We start from the raw sequence: 16,488 nt of genomic DNA on the forward strand, positions 1-16,488 counted from the left end.
CCCAGAGCCTGACACGGGGCTCGAACTCACGGACCGCGAGATCGTGACCTGGCTGAAGTCGGACGCTTAACCGACTGCACCACCCAGGCGCCCCTCCCAGGCAATGTATTTTAAGAGCAAATGGTATTGTTTCTAGTAACAAGTAAATTGTGCTGTACTCTGACAAAGAGTGCAACAAGTGTTATACTTACTCTTAGATAATTACAGAAATACGTAACAGTTTTCCTCTCCCAGGTTAAAAAGTTTAAAAGAAAATTTAAAAGAGATGTACAGTAAGGAATTTTAATGAATTGAAATCTGATGACATTCTATAATCTTTGCGTATTTGGATCATTTTTATTCTATGATGCTCATATATAAATATAAATACATGGGGATATGCATATACATCATATACTATATGGCATCATAATATAAAATTTGAAATTATTTTTGATGGCTTGAGTTTGCAAATGTGGATCACTCAGGATGAGCTAGGTTATGCTAGGGAAATAAACAATGTCAACTTTTAAGGGCTTAAAAGAACAAAAGCATGTTTCTCACTCAAGATACACGTCCACAGTGGATTGGCTGGGGCTGAGGAAACTCTTTACAACTGGAGACCAGGGTGAAGGTAGAGTTTCTACGATCTGCAGCAAAGCCAATCAGTGGCAGTGGGAAAGGGACCTTGAAAATTGTTCACTAGCCGTCAAAGCATCTACCCGAAGGTGACACCCATAACTTCTAACATTTCATTGGTCAGAGCAAGTTCATGTCTATGTCATTCTAATAAATGTAATCCTACTGTGTGCACAGAAATGGAGAAAAATGAAATACAGTAAAACCTTGGTTTGTGAGCATAATTCGTTCCAGAAACATACTTGTAATCTGAAGCACTTGTACATCAAAGTGAATTTCCTCATAAGAAATAATGGAAACTCAGATGATTCGTTCCACAACCCAAAAATATTCATGTAAAAATGATTACAATACTGTAATATAATACAAAATAGTAAAGAAAATACAAAATATAAAGAAAAATAAACAAATTAACCTATACTTACCTTGGAAAACCTTCATGGCTGGTGTGAGGGAGACGAGAGAGGAGGGTTATTGTGTAGGGTGACTTTCACTATCAATAATGAAATCACTGCTATCTATTGACTCAGTGGGACCTTTTTGTTTTCACAAAAACAACTTTAACAAGGAACCTATCCAATGACACTTGCTTTTGCCTCCTTTTGAGGATTTCGTGGAAACGTGACTTTGCACTGTCATTAAACAGATTCATCACTCACACTGCTAAGGCCTCATTCAGGTGGTGCTTTTCTAAAAAATGTTGCACTGTTTCCCACATTTTACACATCTCCCTGATCTCATTTGAAGTGAGGGATCCCTCGACCTTTTTCTCCTCCTTCTCTGCAGACGATATCTCCTCCACAACCTCTTGCTGTTGCTCACGATGCAGATCCATCAGTTCGTTGGTGGTCAGCTCCTGGCCATGTCCTCCACCAGCTCTTGAATGTCAATCAAGACCTTTTTCTCCTCCTTCTCTGCAGACGATATCTCCTCCACAACCTCTTGCTGTTGCTCACGATGCAGATCCATCAGTTCGTTGGTGGTCAGCTCCTGGCCATGTCCTCCACCAGCTCTTGAATGTCAATCACCTCCAGTTCCATGGTCTTCCCCAGGGACACAATTTCATTGACCACTGGCGGCTCCTGTTCATGAGCAAGCCCCTCTAAGTCATTTCCAAGAAAGCAATCAAGCCACAGTTTTCTCTAAGCAGAATTTAGGGTCCTCTAGAGTATTAATAAACTCTTGTCATATACTGTACTTAATGTAACTGGCAATAAGGCAGCAGAGGAAGCAGGCAGCCTGACCTAGAATGAAGCAAAGCATTTCTAAGTTTACTCTTATATAGAAAAGCAAAGGACTGTCCACAGGTACTTTGAAGTGACAAAAAATACACTAGTGCCAGTTGTAGGCACCTACCAATGTTCTGAAAAATCTGATTTCTGCCAAACACCATGGACTGAGACTGAGCATCTGAGCATGGAAGACAATCACCCAAAATCCCACAGTGAGAGAGAGAGAAGAACCATCGGCTCAGTTGTGATCATGTGACTTTCCGAATCATGTGTACTACTCATATTGCAAGACATCACTTGTTTATCAAGTGAAAATTTATTAGAAATGTTTGTTCCTCTTGAGGAACAGTCACAGAACAAGCTACTTGCAATCCAAGGTTTTAGTGTATTTGGTGACTGGCACTGATGAGTACCACACTAACCCTGGTTCTAACTGTGTTTTCAAAGAAACAAATGTGGGAGTTGGGTGTTCACAACTTTTAAAGGCAGGTTATATTCTTGCAGCTTCTTATGAACACATTATTTCATTTGTTTAAGCATTTTGCTAATGAGGTCAAGATGAAATTTTTGTAACAATTTTGCTCTGCTTAACCTCACTTTGTTCCTAAAATAAAACTATTTTTTTAAGTCTAGTCTTTTAAAAAGTATAATATGGGAATCGGGGTAAGTGATTAAGAATGAATTTACTCCAGGGTGCCTGGGTGACTCAGTGTGTTAAGTGTTTGATTTGATTTCTGCTCAGGTCATGACCTCAAAGTTTGTGGGATCGAGCTCCTTGTCAGGCTCAGAGGAGCCTGCTTTGGATTCTCTCCCTCTCGCTGCCCCTCCCCTCTTCATGCACGGGCTGTCTCTATCTCCAAATAAATAAATAAGCATTAAAAAATGGATTTACTCCTTGTTAAAAATGTCAACAACAGTTCTTACTATGTTCACAGGGAGATGTTCGGTCAACTTGAACTATAAAGCTCCACTATTTTTATTATTTGATGTTTTTTAGAAGTATTTTTGTACATTTTAGAATCCAGGGAAACACTGGTTTCTGTTTGTTAAAAAATCAAGACAAATGTTTGAGAGCTTATTGTTTTGAATCTTTAAACTAGATTAAGATCAAAGAGCCACTGTAAAGTCTTCCTAGAAGGATTCACAAATTTGTCCTACACTGATTTGAAAGCAGACTGCCTTTTAAGAAAAGCTTTATGATTGCTGTAGAGCAGGGAGCACATTTGTCTTGTGCATGTATTCATGCAACTGAAATTGATCTCATTCAAATTGTAAGACTGATGATATATTTGCAATGCATTTTGAACATTGCCCTCCAAAGATAAAGGGTGAATGGCACAATCACTTTTTAGGCCTATAATTTTGGGCACCATGCACTGAAATGATTTTCTGATTCACTTATTTCTTGAGGCTCTGTTTCTGACATGTTTTTCATTTCCCTGCTAAGTGCATTAATTAGTGGCATCTGAATCTCTTTGTTAGCACTAGTAAAAAAAATCGTAATGCCTACCATTATGGTGTATAGCTGTTAACATACAGGAAAAAAATTGTAAGGTTTTCTACAAGCCCACGAAGCTACAAGTGAACAGATGAATGACCTTTGAACAAAATCAAAAGATTTTTACCAAGGCGGAATTTACTGAGGCTCTTTTCCTCCAATCATCCATTTCATAATTACAGTTGATTATTTAAATTTCTATATTCTAAACATGTTTTACTTTTACTCAAGTATTTTGATATACAGTAAAACCTTGAATGGAGAATAACTTGTTCTGCAAGTGTTCCTCAAGACAAGCAAACATTTCTAATAAATTTTAACTTGATGAATGAGTGATGTTTTGCAATGCGAGTAGTATGTGATGCTGAATGTCACATGATCACAACTGAGCCAAAGGTTCTGGAAATTCACTTTGATACACAAGTGCTTTGGATTACAAGCCTATTTCCAAAATGAATTCTGCTTGTGTACCAAGGTTTTACTATATTCCATTTTTACTCTTACTCTTGTAACTTTTATTAAAGGACTCTTTTGTTTTGTGAATAATTTATATATGCATTTGTTTTCCATCAAATAGTTACTGAGTGCCTATCTTACTGCCTGAGTGGCAGGCTGCTGAGCTTTAACTGACATGGGTCCCTCCCTCTTGAAGCTTGCTGTTTGGTAAAGGAGACAACCATTAATCAAATAATTACACAGTCTAAAGTTGCTGCTTTCAAAAGTGCTGTGAGCTAGAGGAATATGGGATGAATAGTGCATGTAACAGGGAGATCTGAACTTGGGGTAAAGTGGGATGCTCAGGGAAATATTCTCTGATAAAGTAGAGCAGAATGGTTAGAAACCTGAAAGAGAGATGAACTAGGAGCAGGTAGACATAACCAGTGTCCTGGCAGGGGCACATCCTGTGCAAAGATGATGGAATGGTTGGGAGCAGAGCTAGTCCTGAAAAGGGCAGAGCAAGAGCAGTGGCAACAGCAGGGGCCTCCTGACGAGGATGGAGAGGCCAATTGCAGGGTCTTCCGTGGTTTTTCATTATCCTGTGAACCATTGTGAACCACACCAGTAAGCCTTTGAAAGTTTTTAAGCTAAAGGAAAATATGTGATTTGAGTTTTGAAGAGGATCATTCCAACTGCTCTGCAAAGAAGGGTTAGAGTTGGACAAGATTGAGGCAGAGATTAGATGCAAGGATCTTGTTACTCCTGGGCCACAGCTTAGACCAGGATGGTGTTGGTGGCAACAGGGACAAGTGGATATTTCCTAATAGTAATCAGAAAATAAAAGGAACTTGGTGATAAATTGAAAATAGCAATGAGGTATCTATAGCACAATTTTCTGAGATCTGCTCTCAGTGCACCCTGACTCAGGATTCAACGTCTGGCTGTTGAAACAAAAGTAAATTACAACAAAAAACATCATTTACTTAAAATGTTCTCATGCATTAAGAAATGAATTATGTAATATATATTTTATAGCATATATATATATATATATATATATATATATATACACACACACACAAACACACACAAATTAGTTCTATCCAGCTTAATCAATGTGTTAATATAAATATTTTGAAAAGAAGTGGAGAACTGGCCTTTGCAGATGGCACTAGCAAATTCTATCTCCTTTGTAGAGAAACAGTCCACCCCTGGTGAGTGTCTTGGTTTATTTGGTATGACCTTTCCCCTTAGCCTGAGACTGTGGAATTGACAGTAAATGTGACCTTCATACATTCTTGTTAAAAATCTACTCAAGAGAAATTGTATTCTGTTCAGAGAAGGACAGTGCCATTTTACTCAGGTGTGGATTAGATAATAGTAAATCATCTTGTAATAATGTTGAAAGCTACATCACCACCTTGGACTCATAAAAGAGAAATTACCTTTCATAGCCTACACAATGTGCACAAGCAGCTACATTTGGCAGATTTGCCTAACACCATTTTAAGTCTTTATTTTTTATTTCAAGTTTTTGATGCTAAGTAAAGATGTTTTGGTTATATAAGATTTATCATTCTTCTGACTGATATCCAAGGACTTCCCCAAGTCACACACTTAAATTTCTAGGAACATTTATTCATTCTCATGCAAAAACTTTCAAGTGAGAAGTTGGATGAAGGCCTCTTCCCCTTCCCTTCCTTTTTTCTTCCTCCATCTCTCTGTCCTTTCTTTTCTGTTTTAAAGGTGACCACTTTTCTTGGTAATGACATCTTAATACCCACATCGCTTTCTCCATCAGTATATCTACTGACTTGTTTTCTTCAAACTATATCCAGAATCCAGACAATTCTCACCACCTCCATCCACCATTTTGGCTCTAATCTAAATCAACGTCATCTCCATCCTATGTTATTTCAATGACCGTCTGACTACTCTTCTGGCTTTTAACCTTGCCCCATGGTTATATTCTCCTCACAGTAGTCAGTGACCCCTGAAAAATGTCACCTGTGTCATACACTCCTATAAGTAAATGGTTCTTTGATTGCCCATCTCAGAGTAATGACTATGTTACTATCATCGTCCTCAGTATACTGCATTATTTGTACTTGAGCTCACTCTCTGAACTCCTCTCCTTCTTTCCTCCTCTCTAGTCACACCCAGGTCTCCCTGCTGTCTCTCAGATATTCCAAGAATCCTCCCACATTAAGGCCTTTGCCTGAATGTTCTTCCTCCAGGTATCTTGATTTGTTTCGTCACTGTCTTCAGGGATCTATGCAATCATTCTGATTAAAAGGTTTTTTTCTGACCACCTTATCTAAAATAGCACCTTTCATATCATTCTCAATTACTTTTACTGCCTTAATTTTCTTTGTTGTACTTATCAACCTCCTAATATATATGTATGTTTGTTTACTTGCTTATTTCTTTTTCTACTAGAATGTAAGCCCTATAAGTGTTGGGACTTTGACTTTTGCTCAGCTCAGTGTCCTCAGCATTTGGAATAGTGCCTCCTCTCTAACACGTGCTCAATTGCTTTTGGTTTAAGGCATAAAATTTGCTATAATTCATGTTTTCTAGAACCTGAAAAAGGACAAAGAATTGATTGTTCCCTAGAGATTCCAAATAGAATGCATCTCTGCCCACACTCTGATTTTAGGATGCCTGGCCTCCACAACTGTAGGAAAATATATTTGTGTTGTTTTAAGACACTAAATTTGTGATAGTTTGTTTCAACAACAATAAAAAACTAATAAGCTTCTGGAGCTATCTAAGATGCAACCTCATAATCCTTTTTTCAGTGCTTCAGGTATGTATGGATTGAAGTTGGCATATGTGGTAGTCATTAGTATTGTTCACAAAATATTTCTGGATTTCCTTTTGGGTATATGGCAGAATTGTGTGTTACTGTCCCCTTGAAGTTAGGTATGACCATGTGACTTTCTCAGGAAGATGACTAGTTAAGTGAAGTAGCATATGTAACTTCTAGGTAATGTTTATAAGCTTTTGCATATTTTGTCCTAATGCCATTTTTCTTGTTATTGTGAGTGTAGAATCTTGATGAGATATACTCTCTATGGGCCTGCTTTCCTGAGAAACAATGAGCACATTCCTTTAGCTAATGCTAATGGACTTGTGGTGTGAATGAGAGATCATTTTGTGCAAGCTGCTGAGATTTGGGGGTTATTTTGTCAAAATAGCAAAATAGTCCAGTGGTTCTTAAATGTTTTGGTCTTAGGATCATTTTTATACTCTTAAAATTTCTTGACATCCCAAAGAGTTTTAGTTTATGAGGGACTATCTATGAATATTTATCATGCTAGGAATTAAAATAGACATTCTTAAATAATTCACTTAAAAATAATAAATAACAAAGATAAACCCATTTTATGCCCACATAAAAATATTTTAATGACAAAAAATAGTTTTATGAAAAGAATATTTCTTTTATTTATATATTTTTATATATTTTTAATGTTTTGCTTTATATGAGTCAACCGAATTCTCATATCTGCTCTAAGAGCATTCAGACCGTTGTCATTCTTGTGTTTGAAGTATATGGAAAAGACTCAACCTCATGTAGTTATGTAGTTGTAATGAGAGAAGTATTTTAATACCCTTTTTAGATAATTGTGGATATTCTTTTTTGGTGTTACACTAGAACTCAGTAAATAGTATTTTCTTAAAGGTGAATTACAATGTGGAACTGAAATCATATTAATGAACTTCTCATACTGTTACATGAGATCCACCGGTCTTTTTTTATTATTCAATTATAATTAACATACAGTGTTATATAGGTTTCAGGTGTACAGTATAACGATCGAGCAATGCTATACAGTTCTCAGTGCTCAACTATAAAATTCCTAAAAGAAAACATAGGCAATAATTTCTTTGACAGAGCCATAGAATGATTTTTCTAGATATGCCTCCTTTGGCAAAGGAAACAAAAGCAAATTTAAACTTTGGGGACTATATCAAAATAAAAATCTTCTGCACAGTGAAGGAAACTATCAGCAAAACAAAAAAGCAGCCTAATGAATGGGAAAAGATATTTACAAATGACATATTGGATAATGGATTAATATCCAAAATATGTAAAGAACTTATTCAACACCAAAAAAAAAAAAACAAAACAAATAAACAATAATCTAACTAAAAATCGACAGAAGACCTGAACAGACGTGTTTTTCAAAGAAAATGTACAAATGGCCAATAAACACATAAAAAGATCATCACAGAAATGCAAATCAAAACCATATGAGATATCACTTTACCCCTGTCAGATTGGCTAAAACCATTGGTCTATCTTGCATTTTAAATGGATACATTCATGACTCTGTAAAGGCATCTATTGGTCATTTGAAAAACATTGACTTACTAAGTTTTGCATATCTCCTAAACGGTAACACATTTCATTACACAATATCAAAACCCAACTTTGTTTTTATTATTATTCTCAAGTGGGTTAATATACAGTGTAGTCTTGGCTTCAGGAGTAGATCCAGTGACATCACTTGCATACAACACCCAGTGCTCATCCCAACAAATGCCCTTCTTAATGCCCGTCACCCATTTTCCCCACCCACCCCTACCTCTTTATCACCATCAAACCTCAGTTTGTTCTCTGTATTTAACAGTCTCTTATAGTTTGCCTCCCTCTCTGTTTTTACGTACTTTTCCTACCCCAAACCCAACATTCTTTAGTATCGCTAACAAAATCTTTAAAAAGGTTTTATATATCAAGAAACTGTTAAGGAACTGTTACCAGATACAAATTTTACAAAATTCTAGCATTCTTTTGAATATTCAAATTCTATTGTGTGTTGAGCATCAACATTGTTTTCCTTGAAGTGACAAAACTCACTTTGTCTATTTTCAAGAAATACTCAAGTCTGGGAATATCAGCAAAATATTCAAGCCCAAATTATTATAGTTTTTAGGTTAATTCTTTTTTTCTTTTTTTTAATTTTTAATTTTTTTGAGAGACAGAGAGAGACAGTGTGAGCGGGGGAAGGACAGAGAGAGGGAGACACACAATCTGAAGCAGACTCCAGGCTCTGAGCTGTCAGCATAGAGCTCGATGTGGGGCTCAAACTCATGAACAGTGAGATCATGACCTCAACCAAAGTCGGACGCTCAACCGACTGAGCCACCCAGGCGCCCCAAGGTTAATTATTCTTTTGAATAAAAATGGTATGTAATGAAAAGAGCATGTAGTTCAACTTGCAACATAAACAGTATTTCCCAGAGATGACCATTATGGACAGCAGCTTCTGACATGGCTCTTAATGATCCCAGCCTCTCAGAGATCATGCTTTTGTATAATTCTCTCCCTTTGAATGTGGGCTGGAGCAGGTGACTGGCTTCTAACAAATAGAGTATGGCAAAAGTGAAGAGGTGTCACTTCTGTGATTGGATTATAAAAGACTGATTTCCATTTTGCCGGATTTCTCTCTCTGGCTCTTCTCACATTCATGTGGTCCCAGGTGGCACCTTGATCGCAGCCTTGTTAGAAACTTCAGCCAGAGGATCCAGCTAAGCAGTCCATGAATTTCTGACCCACAGAAACTGAGATAATAAATGTATGTTGTTTTAAGCTGCTAGGTTTTAGGGTAATTTATTACAGAAATAGATCACTAACATAGCTATCTACTTCATTATATAGAAGTACTTTATATATATGTTTAATTTTTGTCACACAGAATGAATATTAAGGTGTGTCCTTAAGTTCCAAGACTTAATAAAATTATGAATTTTTACCAATTCATCAAAGATGTTCTTAGGTAAAACTGGAATTTTAGTGCCTGGTGATGAAATATACAAAATCTGCTAGCACCGCTTAGTTCTACTCCCTCGATTTGTTCTAAGTACCCAGTAATGTTACCCACCATCGTATTTGTACCACCAGTGCGAATGCCAACATGGTAAAAGAAAATAATATATTAATTGCTTTGATTTCACAGGACTCCTTAAAGTTTTCCTGGGCTCCCCTAAGGGATCTGAGGAATATACTTCAGAGCTGCTAATATAGACAGACTATCCCAATTATCACGTCAGATGAATTGTTACTTTTCCATCCTTCGTCTATGTGTTACAACATAGTAAAACTGCCTAAGGAAAGGCAATGCAAAATACTCTTCATTTAAAAAATAAAAGTGGTTTTTATAAGGTTTTGAAATTCTGCCTTTGGAGGACATGCACATGTTTGACTCTGCTTATCAATTCAGGGCTGCTGAAACATCACTTCGCACCCATTTTTACTATCCATCCAGGATTATATATATAAAGAGACCAGTGTTGATTCTCAGTGTTACTTGCTGCTGCTGGTATTGGCATCTTATCTATTAATCATTGAGAAAGGGAATGTTAATATGTTTTTGGGTATATGTTTGTGGGTATGTATGTGTTTGTTATGAGTTCTATAAGTAGGAATCTGGTACAGCTTAAATAAGGTGGATATTGCAACTATTTCCAAGTACATATTTCATGCTCACTTTGGCAGCACATATACGAAAATTGAAACAATGCAGAGAAGATTGGCATGGCCCCTGTGCAAAGATGACATGGAAATCCAAGGACATATTTCCTTTGTATCGTGTTATTACTCACACTGGTACTGTAATGGATAATAATAATACTTCCTTATGATAGGGAATTTAGAAAATAAATATGTATGAATGAAAAATTATGCATTATCTTGCCACTAAGAGAAAACCATGGCTACCTGTTTTATGTGTTTTCTTTCTTTTCATGCATTTAAATTCATATGGGTATATTTTAAATTTTCCTTAACAATATTAGTGGGCAATTTCAACCCTAGAACTTGCTTTCAAACTTCTGCTTGTGCTTGTAGATAAATTAAACTCCAAAGTGCATTGATTTTACTGTGAAGAATCATGATTTCACATTGCAAAGGCAGCAGTATTCAATTATCCAAAGTATTTTTAAAAAGTAAAAGTTTTTTCACTGTTAATTTTATTTATATTGTTAAACATGTTATATATATTGATAATAAAAGATACATTTTATTGGTCTACCTTTTACATTCTATTCTATATGTTTTATAGGATATATTTATATATGCAAATGTATATAAATTATAAATCAAAATAAAAATGAAATAAGAAACACACCAGAATTATCTTGTGTTTTTAAATTATAGGGGTAATATGTTTCAAGTTCCTGAAGATCAATTTTGTTTTATTAAACATGGATCCCCAGATGTTACAAGGCAGTCAGCACTAGTTTAAAATGCAGGTGGTATTCCCTTATGCATCCTACTTTAGAGCATGTCACAGTAGATTAACTTATCTCAGAGCTCTACACAATTGATCCCTGTCACTGTGACTGAGCTGATCCTTTGCAGCTGATTGACACATTATGGCCAAAAGTAATACACTAGCCAGATCTCTGATAGGCTGTTATAGTGAGATCTCTCATTCTTTCCCCACCTTGATTTCTACCGAAGAATCGAATAAACTCGCTAAATATACAATGGGAAAATCTGAACATAGGTATATGTTTTCTGTGGCTGGCTACTGCTCATCTCTTCTTCACACTTACACCTATTGATTTTAAGATGAAATTAGAAAAATAAAACTCTTAAATGTTACAGAATGTTCCTTGCAGACTTCTATATTTCACGGGTCAGAGAAGGGTCACTAGATATACATATATTGATAACTGTTTTATATTTAATGGCCAGGGATTCCTACTATTAAAAGCTGGGATGGATCTAGGCTATTACTACCCTCATTTATTATTTATAAAACTCTGTCAGTGTACATGGTATTTAATGTTGGATGAAATTGTGCCAGACAAATTCCCCTCCGTGAGGAGCCTCCAAGCTGAAAACAGGAGGAGAACGATGCAGGAGAGAAATCGTGGGAAGGACAGAGAGTGATTAAGGGTTGTAAACTTAGCATTGCTTTACCCAGTAGGTGGACAACAGAGAGAACCTGAATGCTGAGAAATGATTCTAAGATTGGGAAGCCATTCAGTGTAATAAAGCCAATAACTAGAAGCAAGGAAAGGCATTAGAAAAGGAGAATCTTGGGGCGCCCGGGTGGCGCAGTCGGTTAAGCGTCCGACTTCAGCCAGGTCACGATCTCGTGGTCCGGGAGTTCGAACCCCGCGTCAGGCTCTGGGCTGATGGCTCAGAGCCTGGAGCCTGTTTCCGATTCTGTGTCTCCCTCTCTCTCTGCCCCTCCCCCATTCATGCTCTGTCTCTCTCTGTCCCAAAAATAAATAAACGTTGAAAAAAAGAAAAGGAGAATCTTAGCCCTCTAAGTGAGAACTCTGTATCTTCAGCTCTGACACTTCTTCATACACTATGTTCACCTGGTTTCTCAGCACCCCGTCTTACTCATTGTGTTCCAAACCAGTGGGTCTCAAACTTGAACATCATCAGAATGATGGGCAAGTGGGTAGGGGTTGTTAAAACAGAGATTACTAGACCATATGTCAGTCCAAGTATCCGAATCAGTGAGTCTGGGGTCTTGAATTTGCATTTCTAACAAGTTCACAGGAATTGCTGCTGGAGCCACCCTTTGAGAACCTCCGTCCTAAACTAATATCTCCAATTCCTCCTACGTCTTGTCTTCTAAACCACAGCTTGGAGTCATCTCTAATTCTTACCTTATAGTCAGACAATTCCCCAGTTCTGTCTTTGCTTTCCTAAGAATTCCCTTTATTTTTTTTATATATTTTATTGTCAAATTGGTTTCCATACAACACCCAGTGCTCATCCCAACAGGTGCCCTCCTCAATGCCCATCACCCACTTTCCCCTCTCCCCCCATCAACCCTCAGTTTGTTCTAAGTATTTAAGAGGCTTTTATGGTTTGCCTCCTTCCCTCTCTGTAACTTTTTTTCCCCCCTTCCCCTCCCCCATGGTCTTCTGGTAAGTTTCTCAGGATCCATATAGAAGTGAAAACATATGGTATCTTTCTTTCTCTGCCTGACTTATTTCATTTAGCATAATACCCTCCAGTTCCATCCACGTTGCTACAAAAGGCCGTATTTCATTCTTTCTCATTGCCAAGTAGTATTCCATTGTATATAAACCACATCTTTATCCGTTTGTCAGTTAGTGGACATTTAGGCTCTTTCCGTAATTTGGCTATTGTTGAAAGTGCTGCTATACACATTGGGGTACATGTGCCCCAATTCATCAGCACTCCTGTATCCCTTGGGTAAATTCTTAGCAGTGCTATTGCTGGGTCATAGGATAGATCTATTTTTAATTTTTTGAGGAACCTCCACACTGTTTTCCAGAGTGGCTGTACCAGTTTGCATTCCCACCAACAGTGCAAGAGGGTTCCCGTTTCTCCACATCCTCTCCAGCATCTATAGTCTCCTGATTTGTTCATTTAGCCACTCTGACCCATGTGAGGTGGTATCTCAGTGTGGTTTTGATTTGTATTTCCTTGATGAAGAGTGACATTGAGCATTTAGATTTTGTTTTAGCTTTTTAACTGAAAGCTACCAATCTAGTCAGATACTACGACCATTCCTAGCACTATTGCTGGCAACAACAGAAACTACAATCACTACTAATTACTTTGAACACCAACTATAGGCAAGACAATACAGTAACCACCTTAAAGTATATTATATCATTAAATAATGCTACTAGGTGATATGTATTATCCCCACTTACAAGGAAAGAAATTCATTTGCAGTAAGATTAATTCACCTGCAGTGAGTGTTACAGAAATTATATAAATAACACCAAATCCCATGTCTTTATGTCCATCTAGTATTCAGACCCTACCTGAAGGCCACCTCTTTCATGCAGTCCCTCATGTATGATTAGGCCAGTGCAATAGTGAGCCCACTCCCTTCTCTCAACTATTAATATCTCCTCTGTATTACAACTTAGTATATGATGTGGTGGTATTAGCAATCAGTACAGAGAGGATAGATTAATCAAGAAATGTCACTGGGACAATCAAATGCTTGTATGATACAATACACAAATAAATAGCAGATGGAATAAAATCTTCAATGTGAAAAACAAAACTGAAAAATTTTAAATAAAACATAAAACACTGTGGTACAAATGTCACACAAATGGTAAACATAAACACTTGTGAAAATTAAAAAAAAAGATTTAAAAAATGATAGTTAAACCATAAACCAGGGGTTATTTGCAGTGAATTTGAACAATGAAATGTTAGTTAAGGAAATATATAATTAACTCTGTCAAATCTTCATGATTCACAAAAGAGGAAAAAGGATGGCTAATATGTTTAAGAAAATATGTTCAGAATTCAAAAATAATAAGGGAAACTAATGTTGCATATAAGCACAATATAATTCCAAACATATCAGATTAGTATGTCTGAGCCTTTGCAGAGAGTTGAGTCTATCCCTTAGTATGCTAGTTGATGTGTAAATGAGTTTAATTACTTTGGAGAGAAGTTTGAGGTATCTACTAAAGTTGATAATGTAGGTACCTATAACTTATTAATTCTACCTCTAGATATATACTCTAAAATATCTCTTCAATAGACACACAAGGATGTATGTGCAAGGATGTTTACCACAACATTGTTTGAATAGGAAAACACTGAGAGCAAACCATATGTTCTTAATAGGTTATTGGATAATTAATTTTGTGGTCTATTTATACAAAGAACACAATTACTCAGTTAAAACAGATAAACTAAACCTATATGCATTATAATGGATCCATCTCATAAACATAATGTTGAATAAAATTAGTAAATCACAATGTATACAAAGATTCTATTTTTTTAAACCTACAACACACAGAAATCCTACATATTGTTTGTGAATACAAACATATCAGTTAAAGTAAATATATGAACAAGAAGAATATATACCAGTTTCGGGATGATAGTAACCCCTGGGGGAAGGAGGAGGAAAAAGCGATATGGGTTGGCCTTAATTGTATAAGTGATCTTCTGTTTATTATTTAGATTAAAAAATCTGAACCAAATATGGCAAAATGCTAATACTTGTTAAATTAATGTGGTAAATAGTTGTTATTTTTTTCTCTTCAGGGATACCTGGGTGGCTCAGTCGGTTAAATCTCCGACTTTAGCTCAGGTCATGATCTCACAGTCTGTGAGTTCGAGCCCCACATCAGGCTCTGTGCTGACAGCTCAGAGCCTGGAGCCTGCTTCGGATTCTTGTCTCCCTCTCTCTCTGCCCCTCCCCTGCTCATGCTCTGTCTCTCTCTGTCTCAAAAATAAATGAAAACCTTAAAAAAAATCTGAACCAAATATGGCAAAATGCTAATACTTGTTAAATTAATGTGGTAAATAGTTGTTATTTTTTTATCTTCGTATAAAATCTTCATGATCAAAAAGGGAGCATTTTAACAAAGGCTTCCATAGTGAAAGAAATTTTGAATAGTCTAGCTTAGTCAAAATACAACCATTTTCTTTGCTACAAAACTTTTCAGTCATTAATATGCTAATGGACATTGTGAATTGCCAAGAGGGTAATGTCTTATAAAGTAATTCCCAAACTTACTTGACTGTAGAAGCCTTTTTTTTTTTTAATAAAACATCTTTTAACACCTCAAAGATCTTTTGGGAAATGCTGTTATACATCATAGCACTCAACTTCCTCTAATTGTTTCATGTAATTTAACTTGATTTCTCTGGTTATAGTCTCCATCTCCTTGATATTAAGACCTGTCTTACTCCTTTTGGCTAAACATGTCATGGACATATATATATATATATATATATATATATATATATATATATATATATAATACTTTGATAACTTGATTTTTCTGAGAAATTATGGTGCAGACCATTACACTTAGTGTAGGTTTCTGGGAGGGAGGAAGTAGTGAAAGTAATCCTTGCACACAATTTTATATGGAAATAAAAAGCAAAACTCAAGAACATAAAGATCAACACAATGGTAACAGTAGTTTTCAAACAAATGGAGTGTATTGATGGCAAAACATTGCCAGAACTAATTGCTGGAAAATTCCTTTCTTCATTTATTCATTCACATCATTCAACAGGTATTATGAAATATCTAAAGAGAAATGATAGTTTCATAATATATACAATCCAATGCATAAGATTTCTCAATTAAATCATGAATGATTTCTCAGAGACTGCTTTCTCAACCCTTTTGAAATTATATTGAGCATAAATCTATTCACAATTTTATTAAATAATTCATATGAATAATTGTAAATACTAGGTATATCTCCTTGGTTCACATGGATATAATTTTGGCACAACAATGACTAAAATTGATTAATCAAAAATTTGTTGACTTACACTTTATTTTTCATTGCCCACACCTAAGGTACTGTTAGCCAACTTAAATATCAGAAATGAATTTCCCTTATATCTACCCTTTTAATAATTTACAAATATATAAAATACAGATATTAAATGGAAATATCAAAATTTTAAGGTAGATATGTAAGATCTAGTACCAAGAGTTAGTAAGTTGACCCTTGTCCATTTGAGTGTTTTAGGAAAGTACTTTGTGATTCTCATTTCATAACCATTACCATTTATACTCTTTTATATTTGGTAAAATTTGCTGCTATTTACTTAAAGATAAAATACCTGAATCTCATTCTTTTTGCATTTTTATTTTATTATAATTCTTATAAATTGTTTTATATAAAGGAAAATTTTTGCCATTGGCAGAAACTAAATGTGTATACAGTAAAATCTCATGTGAAGTATAA

The 16,488-nt window shown here is 35.9% G+C and overlaps 1 protein-coding gene and 1 non-coding gene across 8 annotated transcripts in view; both read left to right on the forward strand.

Annotated features, from left to right (window-relative positions):
• Positions 1–16,488, forward strand: part of INPP4B (inositol polyphosphate-4-phosphatase type II B) — a 761,046-nt gene that overhangs the window by 304,070 nt on the left and 440,488 nt on the right. The window lies entirely within an intron of this gene.
• On the forward strand, positions 10,276–10,383 carry LOC113603162 (U6 spliceosomal RNA). The gene has a single exon (XR_003424702.1). It is a non-coding gene; the product is annotated as a U6 spliceosomal RNA (small nuclear RNA).

The sequence above is a fragment of the Acinonyx jubatus genome, chromosome B1, assembly GCF_027475565.1.
Source record: "Acinonyx jubatus isolate Ajub_Pintada_27869175 chromosome B1, VMU_Ajub_asm_v1.0, whole genome shotgun sequence".
Taxonomy (NCBI): Eukaryota; Metazoa; Chordata; class Mammalia; order Carnivora; family Felidae; genus Acinonyx; species Acinonyx jubatus.